We start from the raw sequence: 11,507 nt of genomic DNA, 5'->3' as shown, positions 1-11,507 counted from the left end.
GCGCGTCACGAATACGCGATTCAAGGTTGCTTTGGATCGGCGCAAAGTGAAGCTGCGTGCGCGGCAAGATACAGTTAAGTTGGCAGGGTTTTCGGCTGAGCGCATCGGCTACCACATTAGCCTTACCAGGATGATAACCGGATCTCACAATCGTAATCGCTGATGAGTTCGTTCCATCGGCGTTGCCTCATGTTAAGTTCCTTTTGATCAAAGATATGCTGAAGGCTTTTATGGTCAGTGTAGAGGATACACTTAGTACCATAAAGGTAGTGTCTCCAGATCTTCAAGGCAAAAACAACTGCACCAAGTTCGAGGTCGTGAGTTGTATAATTCTTTTCATGAACCTTAAGTTGCCTCGATGCGTAAGCGATAACCTTGCCTCGTTGCATAAGAACACAACCAAGACCTTGGTTGGATGCATCGCAATACACGACAAAATCATCATTACCCTCAGGTAGCGCAAGAACAGGAGCTTTACACAACAAACGCTTGAGCGTCAGAAAGGCTTCTTCTTGCTTCGAGCCCCAAATATACGGTTTACCTTTGTGCGTCAGAGCTGTTAAAGGCAAAGCGATCTTCGAGAAGTTCGAAATAAAGCGCCGGTAATAACCAGCTAAGCCTAGAAAGGAACGGATCTCAGAAGGAGAGGATGGCGTAATCCAGTTCTTGATTGCTTCAATCTTGGATGGGTCGACATGAATACCCATCTTGTTTACAACATGACCAAGAAACTGTACTTCATCAGACCAAAATTCACACTTGGAAAGCTTAGCATAGAGCTGCTCGGTTCGAAGCTTCTGCAACACTAACCGAAGATGTTGCTCATGCTCGGCCTTGGTCTTAGAATACACCAGAACATCATCGATAAACACGATCACGAATTTATCCAAGAAAGGCCTACACACCCGATTCATAAGATCCATGAAAACGGCGGGTGCGTTGGTTAGACCGAAGGACATGACCAAGAATTCAAAATGGCCATAACGAGTTCGAAAAGCAGTCTTCGGAACATCTTCATCGTGGATGCGCAACTGGTGATAGCCAGAGCGGAGATCAATCTTCGAGAAACAAGAGGCACCTTGGAGTTGATCAAAGAGGTCGTCAATACGCGGTAAGGGATACCGGTTTTTAATGGTGAGTTTGTTCAACTCGCGGTAATCTATACACATGCGAAACGATCCATCTTTCTTTTTAACGAACAACACCGGAGCACCCCAGGGCGAAGAGCTAGGGCGAATGAATCCTTTAGCAGTCAACTCTTGAAGTTGGCTGGCCAATTCTTGCATCTCAGCGGGTGCAAGACGATAAGGAGATTTAGCCACGGGGGAAGCACCAGGGACAAGATCAATACGGAACTCGACTTCACGAGCGGGAGGGATACCAGGAAGATCATCAGGAAAAACTTCAGGAAAATCACGCACAACAGGGATATCGCGAAGCTTCTTTCCTTCATCGGGTTTAACCACATGGGCTAGAAATGCAATACACTTCTTCCGCATGAGTCTTTGGGCTTCGGCGCAAGACATAAGTTTAAGACCACTGGAGGGTTTTTCGCCGTAGATGTGAAGATCACCATTTTCTCGAGGTATGCGAATCAATTTCTTGGCGCAAATAACTTCGGCGCGATTATGCGAGAGCCAGTCCATACCGATAATAACATCAAAGCTTCCAAGAGGCATAGGGATGAGGTCGATCAGAAAATCGTTTTCGTTAAGATTAAGCGTACAATCTTTAATCACTGAGTTAATTAAAATAATTTCACCATTAGCCAATTCAACTGAAAAATCTTCTTTTAAATCGTTGCGCGGTCGCGCAAGCTTCTGCTCGAAGGCGCGAGAGATAAAGCTTCGATCGGCGCCAGTATCAAAAAGTACAGAAGCATAAAATCCGTTAAGTAAAAATGTACCATTAACTACGTCATTATTCGCTTGCGCTTGGTGCGCGGTTATGTTAAAAGCTCGTCCACGCGTCACTTGGTTCGAAATCTGGTTCACCGGATTCGCTTGTGTGATTTGCACTTGCAGTCTCGGGCACGCGTTCCGGAAATGACTGGGATCACCGCAGTTATAGCACGATCTGGGTCGTGGGTTTTGGTAGATTGATTGTGGGTTCTGCGGGTAGACTGGTGGTGTTGGCGCAATTGGATTTGCGGGAAGGACTCTACAGTTTTCAGCAGTGTGACCAGTACGGCCACATCGGGTACAAAGTCGACACGGGGTTTGGGTTGGGTGGTGAAATCTACAGGTTGGGCAAAAGGGATGGTTTCCTGTGTAAGGTTTCTTAGGAGGCGGGGCAGGGAGTGCTGGATTGGTTAAGGCATAGTTATGGACTACAGGAGGTGCTGGGTAGGTTGACAGTGGGTTAGGCGCGTAAACTGGGGGTTGGTAAACGGGTTGCTGGACAATGGGCGGGTTGGTAAGCGCATAGGCCTTGCGCCTGCGCTTGAGGTTGTTACGGTTTGAGGGTTCTGGTTTGGTTTCTGCGGGTTCAGGGACAGTTTTGGTGGTTTTGGTCTTCTCAGTTCCCCGCAGGAACAGAGTTCCTGCTCTGACATGGTTGTCGCTGAGCACAGCGGCCAACTCAATGGCGTCAGAGAGGGTAACTGGGTTTCTGGCCCATACAGAATCTTGAATTTCCATGGGGAGACCCCCAAGGAATTTCTCGATTGCTCGGCGTGAAGGGGTAACAAGGTGAGGGACCAGTAAGCTTAGCTCGTGGAAGCGCGTCGCGTACTCGCGCGCTTCACCGCTGTATTGCTTCAAGTTCCAGAATTCTTCCTCCAGGCGCTTAATTTCGTTGGGAGGGCAGAATTCTCGCGTAAGAATCTCCTTGAATTCCTCCCATGTCATGCTAGAAGCAGCCTCTGCGCCACGCGCATGAGCTACTCCATTCCACCATGTAAGCGCTCTGGATTCCAGGACACTGGAAGCATATAGGGTTCGTCTTTCTGAGGGGCATTGGGTGTGAAGGAAAGTGTTTTCTATCTTCTCGAGCCACTGGAGCATCACGGTGGCTCCTTCAAGACCTGTGAACTTTGGAGGGTTACCCGCGTTAAAGGACTTAATGTTATAACTCGAAGTATTGGTATTGTTTTGGCTCAAAGCTTGGGCTATTGCGGCGGCCATTTCCTGGGAACGTTGCTGTCTACGCATGCGCGAGGCTTCTCTTCTCTGAAATCGGCGAGATAGCGGAGGCATTCTATAAAAGTTTTAATTTTAGTTAATATCTTGGTTTTTATCGCAAAGTTTTAATCTTACAAAGCTTGGTTTCGCAGAGTTAGATACTATCAAAAGTTAAAGTAAAATAAATGACCCAAAATGCAGACTTAATAAAGGTAACAAATTCGAATCAGAAATCGACAATTCATGTATCACCATGACTTTCCGAATTCCCAATTTAAAATATACGAGTAAACGAGTATTGGAGATTGACGATTCATGTATCACCATGACTTTCCAATCTTCAATATAAAATATACAAGAAAATGAGTATTGGAGGTTGACAATTCATGTATCACCATGACTTTTCAAGTCTCCAACCTCAGAACATAATCGTAAATGGAAATTGAAAATCAACTATTCATGTATCACCATGACTTTTCGGATTTTCAATCCCAACAAACGAATATGTAAGTAAAATCAATAAAAATCGAAATTCACAAAAATCGAAATATCGCGGAATAAAACATAAAATCATATACTGCGCAAGTGCGAGCATATTCATAAATAACGAGTAATTAACAATAAGCGCGCAAACATGAGATTTCTCTCATGCGCGAGAAGGGACTCTTAGGTATTCTAGGCCGTTACGTCTAACCACCTATCCTAAAGTCAACGAGCTCTGATACCAATCTGTAACACCCCGACCAAAGGCGGATTATACATCGGGGCGCCACATATTGCTTCATTACTCGCGACACTATTGGTGTCAATATTTATTAATACACATTTTATCGCGCACGCGCAGCGGGGAAAATAAAGAACATAAATCAAACATAAATCAAACATAAATCAATATATTATAAATTATAACATTCAAACAACATTAACTTGTCTTGATACATTTTAATTCTAGGTCCAAAAGTAAAAACGTCCTACGTGTCCACAAGCTCCAAAACAGCTACTGCAAACCTGAACATGTGTTAAAATAAACGTCAAACACTTGCGTGTTGGTGAGAAATCAAGTTTAGTACAATACATAGATAACAATAAATCTGCGCGCAACATGTGTATGTCTGGTTTTCAACAAGGGTGTAATCTGATCGGGACCAACTCTAAGAGACAAGACTGCCAGTGCTCACAATTGAGCTCACAAACAAGACTAACTGTGCAAGTGTAACAAAAGAGAAAATCATAAACGATAGTTCTCCCGTGTTCATCTAATGGTACCATGAAAACTGCGGAATAGACCGTCCATACGGTTAATGATCCACACATACAAATAAACAGCCAAGTCTACGTCCTCAACACATGGGATACTGCGCGACTAAAGTTCATAAACAAGTTTAAGACTCTAAGTTGTATGAACACATGAACATCCCAAAACATTAAAAGCAAAAAGGGATTAGATACGAGATAACTCACTTGAAAAACGATGCGGTGAAAGATATGCAAGAATCAACTCTTAAACAAGCAAAGTTAACCTATAATTAAGATTATTGTTTTAACGATCTGTTTTAAGTCTTGATAATAAGTTAGCATAATTAATAAGTAAATTATTATATAATATATATATATTACCGGAAAAGCAGGGCAGAACAGGGAGGAAGACGGAGGCAGAGAGGAAGACGGCAGAGAGAGCAAGGAGCAAGAGAACAGGAGAGATTAAGTGTTTGTGTGTGATGTGTTATGAAAATATTATTATTATATATAGGAAGACCCTAGGAGACACAAACCCTAGAAAAAGGGGAAAAGATCTCAAAAAGTAAAAGAAAAGATATCAACGGTAAAAAGTTCTGAAAAGTAAAGATATCAAAAGATATGGCAGCTGCAGGGGGCAAGATAAAGCTGACAGGGAACAGTAAAAAGCATGGGCGGATCAGATAAAGGTGCTGGTCAAGCATGGCAAAAGCAGATCTCAAAAGATTATGTCAGTCACTTTATCTGTCAACCAATGGGGTTGGTGCGCATGCTGCGCCAAAAGTGGCTTTTCAGACATTAGATGGGTTAGGTCAACGGCTCAAAAGATAAGACAACACAAAAGCAAACGGCTAGATTTAAACAGAAGATACAAGGGTTAAGCGCGGGAAGGCTGAGTGCGCGAGCGCGAAGGCTGGCACAACAACCCTTAGCGCACTGCGGGAAGAATCGCATCCTTAGCGTGCTGCGTGAACTAGAATTCTAAGCGCATCGCGGGAAGAACATACATTCTTAGCGCATTGCGGGAAGAACATGCATTCTTAGCGCGCTGCGAGAAGAGTTCTCTTCACGCATCGCAGGAACAAGATGTCTTCACGCAGGCTTCCATGTAAGGAGTCTGGCGCGTGGAGCTGCAGACATCCTTAGGCGGGAAGAACCAAAGGACAAGCAAAGAGTTAGAGGGAAACAAGGCTTAAGGGCGGGACGGCGACAAGAGGGAAAAGAAGGCGGAATGAGAGAAGGAAGAGGGAGGGGACGGCGGAAAGAAAGAGAGAAAGAGGCGGGAAGGAAAATATATATTATTATTAAAAGTAAAATATAAGTATAAATATTAAATAATAAAAGAGAGATCGGGTCAGAGAAACGGGTACCTGGGTCGGGTCGGATCAGGGCAGATGTCACAATGGACCTAAGGCTTATCTTTCCCTTTTAGTCCGTGATTAATTATCTTTAATTAACCTCCTTATCTTTCCCTTTTACCATTTTACTATTTATCTATTTACTCAAGTAACTTTTCCATTATAAGAAATAACATGTAAAATATTATTATTTGAAAATTCGGGATGTTACACTAATTTTATTTTAGGTTTTAAAAGCTTCAAAATTAATTAAGAAACTATAAATGCATCTCTCTCTTCAATTAATATATCTATTAAATTAATATAACTAATCAAATTACTATATTTGAAAAATATTAATAATGAATTTATTTTCTATCCAAATATTATCCTACACAAGTACAATTTATCCTACACAAGTACAATTTATTCATACGTTAAAATTTCTTTCTATCCAAATTTCTTCCAACTCAATATATAAATATTCATCAACACGTAGTTACATTGTAATAAATAATATAAAAACTATTTTACATGTGTTAAGATTAAATATCAACAAAAAAAATACAACATACAAAAAAATATATAGCCTACACTTGTTCTGAGAATAAGAAAACAAATAACATACACACAAAATTCATCATCAATAAAATATACACGCACACGAAAACATATAACCTACACATGAAAACTTTATCCTACATAAATACAATTATTTCATACATTAAAAAAATTTGTATTTAAAACCAATTTCTTCCAACTCAACTTATCAATATCCATCAACACGTAGTTACATTGTGATGAATAATACAAAAACCTATCTTACATATGCTTGCATTAAATGTGAAATATACAACCTACACAATGACATATAACACACACTTGTTTTAAGAATAAAAAAACATAACCTACACACGAAAAACATATAACCTACACACGTGTAGGATATGTGTATATTTGTGTAGTTTATATAATGGTTGATGTCGAATTTAATATGTAAGTTGTATGTTTTTTTGTATATTGTTCGTTTTTATTACTCAAAACAAGTGTATATTATATAATTTTGTGTAGGTTGTATATTTATTGTTTATATTTAATGGACATATTTGTATGATATTTTTTTTATTATTTATGAAAACTAAATTAGTGTTTTTATCTTTTTAATTATTTTAGTTAAATTATGTATATATAATAATTAGATAGAGATTTATTATGGTTATATTAGTTGTATTAATTGGAAAGAGAGTGTGCATTTATTGTTACATTTATATCTTTTTCATTTATATTTAAAGTTTTAAAAAATAAAATAAAATTAGTGGCTCATATTCATTTCTCGCATTTCTCTCAGTAATTTCATTTCTTTCTTGAACTTAAACCTATATATATATATATATATATATATATATATATATAGGATCAGGATCATGAGAGAACTTTATTGAAATTGAGAATTATGAGAACCATTTTGGACCACAAAAAACCCAAAAATAAAAAAAAATCATAAAATTAAAAAAAACACAAAAATGAAAAAAGTAAAAAAAACCAAAATTCTTATTTTAACATCCCGGTTTCATTAAAAAAACTTGTTTTAGCAAATTATATACACATATGTATAATATATACATATATATATATTTACATGATTTTTTTATACACATGTGTAAAATTTAAGATAAATGATACTGTACATATGTGTATATTACGTAACTAAAGATTAAATAAAATTATACATATGTGTATAATACGACGTTTTTTTTGTTTTTTTAATGAAACCGGAATGAAATATAAGAATTTTGGTTTTTTTACTTTTTAAAAATTTTTGTTATTTTTTGTTTTATGATTTTTTTAAATATTTTTTTAAATGTGTTTTTAGTGGTTCAAAATGTTTTTCAATTTGCAAAAGGTTATCTTAGTATCCTTACCCTATATATATATATATATATATATATATATATATATATATATATATATATATATATGATCAGGATCATGTGATAACTTTTTTGAAATTGAAAACTATGCGAACCATTTTAGACCACAAAAAACCCAAAAATAAAAAAATCATAAAAACAAAAAAAAACACAAAAATGAGAAAAGTAAAAAAACTAAAATTCTTATTTTAACATCCCGATTTCATAAAAAAATAAATAAATAAATAAAAACTCGGTTTAGCTAAATTATATACACATATGTATAATTTAAGATAAATGATATTGTACATATGTGTATATTACGTAATAAAAATTAAATAAAATTATACATATGTGTATAATACAACGTGTTTTTTTAATGAAACCGGAATGAAATATAAGAATTTTGGTTTTTTTACTTTTTTAAAATTTTTGTTATCTTTTGTTTTATATTTTTTTTAAATATTTTTTTAAAGGTGTTTTTAGTGGTTCTTAAAGTTCTCAATTTGCAAATGGTTCTCTTATGATCCTTACCCTATATATAATGAGTATCATTATATACATATATGTGTGTGTGTGTGTGTGTGTGTGTTGGATCATTTCAGAAGTTTTTTTACAGCGAGAAGTGCGAGAAGTGAAGGTGTAACTCCATTAATCCCTAATTTCACTCCCTTTCTTATGTGTAGGTGTGTTTTGTAGGTGCATATGTATGTGTGTAGGTACGTATGTTTGTATATGTGTACGTATGTTTGTATATGTGTATGCATGTTTGTATGTGTGTAGGTACATAGGTTTGAATGTGGCTCGGTATATTTATATGTTTGTAGGTAGGTTTGAATGTGTAATTAAGACATAAATACAACTAACCGACATATATGTATGTAACATCATATGAAAGAGAGTGAAATTAGATATTAATGGAGTTATACATTCACTTCTCGCACTTCTCGCTGTAATATCACTTCTCGCAAGATCCATCCCCTATATATAAATTGTAATTGTAGATATAGATATAAAAAATGATAAAACTAATCTTAAAGAATATTAACATACAAAATGTTTAATAAAAAACGTTAGTTTTCAAGGATTCTTTCAAGTTCTTAAATAATTTTACAGTTCTGTAATGATACTCATCCTATATATATATATATATATAGGGTTTGGATCAAATACAAATGAAATTAATGCGCTAAACGTGAGAATCAAGTAGAGTAATCATATATACAAGTAGAGTAATTATGTAATTACTCTATGATGTAATCACATAATTACTCTACTTGTATATATGATTACTCTACTTAATTCTCACGTTTAGCACGTTAATTTTATTTGTACGTTAACATTTCTCTCTCTGTATATATATATTTGTGCAGTTTTTTTAATTTGATGCATATATACTCAAACTCATCCATGTTATATTGATAATTCAATTTTGATAAATTTCTTATTTCAGAAACTGGGCACCTAATATTTTTCAAACCTCTTTTCTTTAAAATCACGTTCCCAACAGATTATTGTGCTAACTTATTGGCGACGGATGGCTGGTTTTTTTTTTAACTTATGAAACGAAGTAGGGTACATAAAGTTCACAAAATCCAATTATGGATCGACCTAACAATTTAATTGATACACACCATTTTAATTTGGCCAAATAATATGGTACCACATATATTATATGTCAATATCCATAAACCAAATAGTACCATCGAATTCCTAGCACCCCATGATCTTTTGTTCAATAACTTTGATTTTCTGTACTCACCGTTCCATCATTTCCAGCCAACATTTTGTACTTATCTTTCCTCGTAAAATTCGTACACTCGTAAGACAAACTCGAAGAGATCATCCGCTGAATATAGTTAGCCACATCGTGGCTCGACTTACCACTTGCACAAGTTAATTCATAAGGTAACTTGTTCAAGAAGGTAACTTCGTAAGCTGGACTAGGGTTCATAAAAAAGTAAAACGGGTCCATGCCCTTCCACCCTCTTGCGGTGGTGCCATGAAACATGCTCATTTTGTTCGACATCGCCACGGGTACCAGATCGTTGGTAAGTTCCGCAAACAGAGCTGAAAACCTCAGCAGAAAAGGTTCCCTACAAGTGGTGCCTTCTGGGCATATAACCAAATCGCCTCTTCTAGAAGTTTCTTGATCATGTTGCCATCGGCTGTCCGGTCTCTAGTTAATCGGACAGTTTTGATGGGGGATATGATCTCCGAGAGTCTTGATAACGAGTAGGTGACTGCGGGTATTGGGCGTCCGAGGGCGGTGGAGAGGAAAATTGGGTCAAGGAGGGTACGGTGGGAGCAAATGAAAAGTACTCCAGTTTGACCCGTTGACTTTTTGGCGGGAGGAGGTGGTGTTCCTTTAATGTAGACTCGTAGTCCGAGTGCCCAAAAAGCGTAGTAAACTAGCGGCATCGGGAGGAGTGCACCCGTGGCGATACGTAGGCATGCGAGGAGGAAACCTACCGGAATCCAAAGAATGATGATGAGAGCTTTGAACGGGGTTAGTTTCTGAACTAGTCATCCGTCATGGAACACGACCGGTTTCGGTAATTTGTCTACGGTCACCGCCTTTAGCTCATCTGTTGCCGGTGGTACTACGTAACCTTCCTGCGGTGGAGAAGATGAGTACAATTAATTTCAAGATGTAGTTTACGTCATTAAATTTGTAGTCAACGCATTCATGTTGGGTTGACTTTTTTGTATCTTGAATTTGTAGATCAAACTTTAGACAAGTTCATACCTCGTTTGATGAAAAAAGCAATATTAATATGTCACTTGTTTTAATTCATTCAAGTAAAAATAAACATACTGCTTTTAACTTGTATTTATATCTTAGTAGATAGATAGATAGATAATTAAGGTTTACATATTAAGAAATTTAGCATAGGTGTATTCAGATTGGTGGCTTAGTAATAAAGACGGATAAAGATATCTGATATTTCAAAAGTATGACTTACCTTGCATAATTTCATATACGGATAGTCGGTTTTCCTGTCACCAAGTGCCACCTCCGGTAGTGATGTGTCTTTAAAAGCTTTCAAAAGGGCGTCAGCCTTATTACTCCCGACGAGCACTCCGGGTGTTTTCACCAGTCCGGTTGCTATTCCCTTCCAGCTATCAATCTCCGTCCCCAACACCAAATCCGCACCCAGAAACTCCTTCAAAAACGGCTCCACCGTCACCCTCGGGTTCGCGGTCAACACACACGGTTTCCCACATGCCGAGAACACACGCCAAGCCTCCGGGTGCAAGTCACTGGAGTAAAACTTAGGCAAGACTGCACGTGCCACTGATTCGATGTCGGACACCTTCATTCCCACCATAGTGGCAAATATTAGAACGCGGATACCCGCGGATTCGGAGATGAAATAATAGAGAATTCCGGCGATGGGGGAAGCTAGAAGTAAAAATAGGAGTCTTAAAGGTCCACCAACTTCAAAAGCTACAAGGGCAAAATAGGGAAATGAACTACGCCCCCGTAGCAAGGTTCCGTCTAAGTCGGAAACCACCATCTGGTTGTTTCGGCCATATGTTTTGCAAGTTGAGATCGCCGGAAACTCACAAGAGTGCTCGGAGTTCTTGTGATTACCGGCCATATTGTTTATGATGAGTGTGCGTTGGTTTGGCGTTTGCTAGGAGTATTTATAGTGTTCATGTAGTGGAGAATTTAAGTTTTCAACAGAACTTGATTTAAAATAATTATGTGGGGAAAGTTGATTTTTTTAATGCATCTTTAATATAACCATTGTCGAATGTCTAAAAGAATTGTATGAAAAATTTTAAATTCAGATAAATATGTAAATATTAAATGAAATTTTATCATGTACATACTAAGTAGAGTTAACCTATATGTTTTCCATTACAATGACTTTATAAAACTTTGAAAAATTAAA

General features: G+C 37.4%; 1 pseudogene across 1 annotated transcript; it reads right to left on the bottom strand.

Annotated features, from left to right (window-relative positions):
* Positions 1 to 9,325: 9,325 nt before the first annotated feature.
* LOC143631098 (glycerol-3-phosphate acyltransferase RAM2-like) lies at positions 9,326 to 11,284 on the bottom strand (annotated as a pseudogene). Its single transcript, XR_013153293.1, has 2 exons — positions 10,572 to 11,284; positions 9,326 to 10,221 (listed from the first exon to the last, which is right to left on the bottom strand). The product of XR_013153293.1 is annotated as a glycerol-3-phosphate acyltransferase RAM2-like (transcript).
* Positions 11,285 to 11,507: the final 223 nt, after the last annotated feature.

The sequence above is a fragment of the Bidens hawaiensis genome, unplaced genomic scaffold (genome assembly GCF_021521415.1).
Source record: "Bidens hawaiensis isolate Kalapana, Puna unplaced genomic scaffold, B.hawaiensis_p1.1 tig00005938_1, whole genome shotgun sequence".
NCBI classification, from domain to species: domain Eukaryota; kingdom Viridiplantae; phylum Streptophyta; class Magnoliopsida; order Asterales; family Asteraceae; genus Bidens; species Bidens hawaiensis.
The sequence above is the reverse complement of the archived record's forward strand: the minus strand, read 5'-3'. Positions and strand labels throughout refer to the sequence as shown.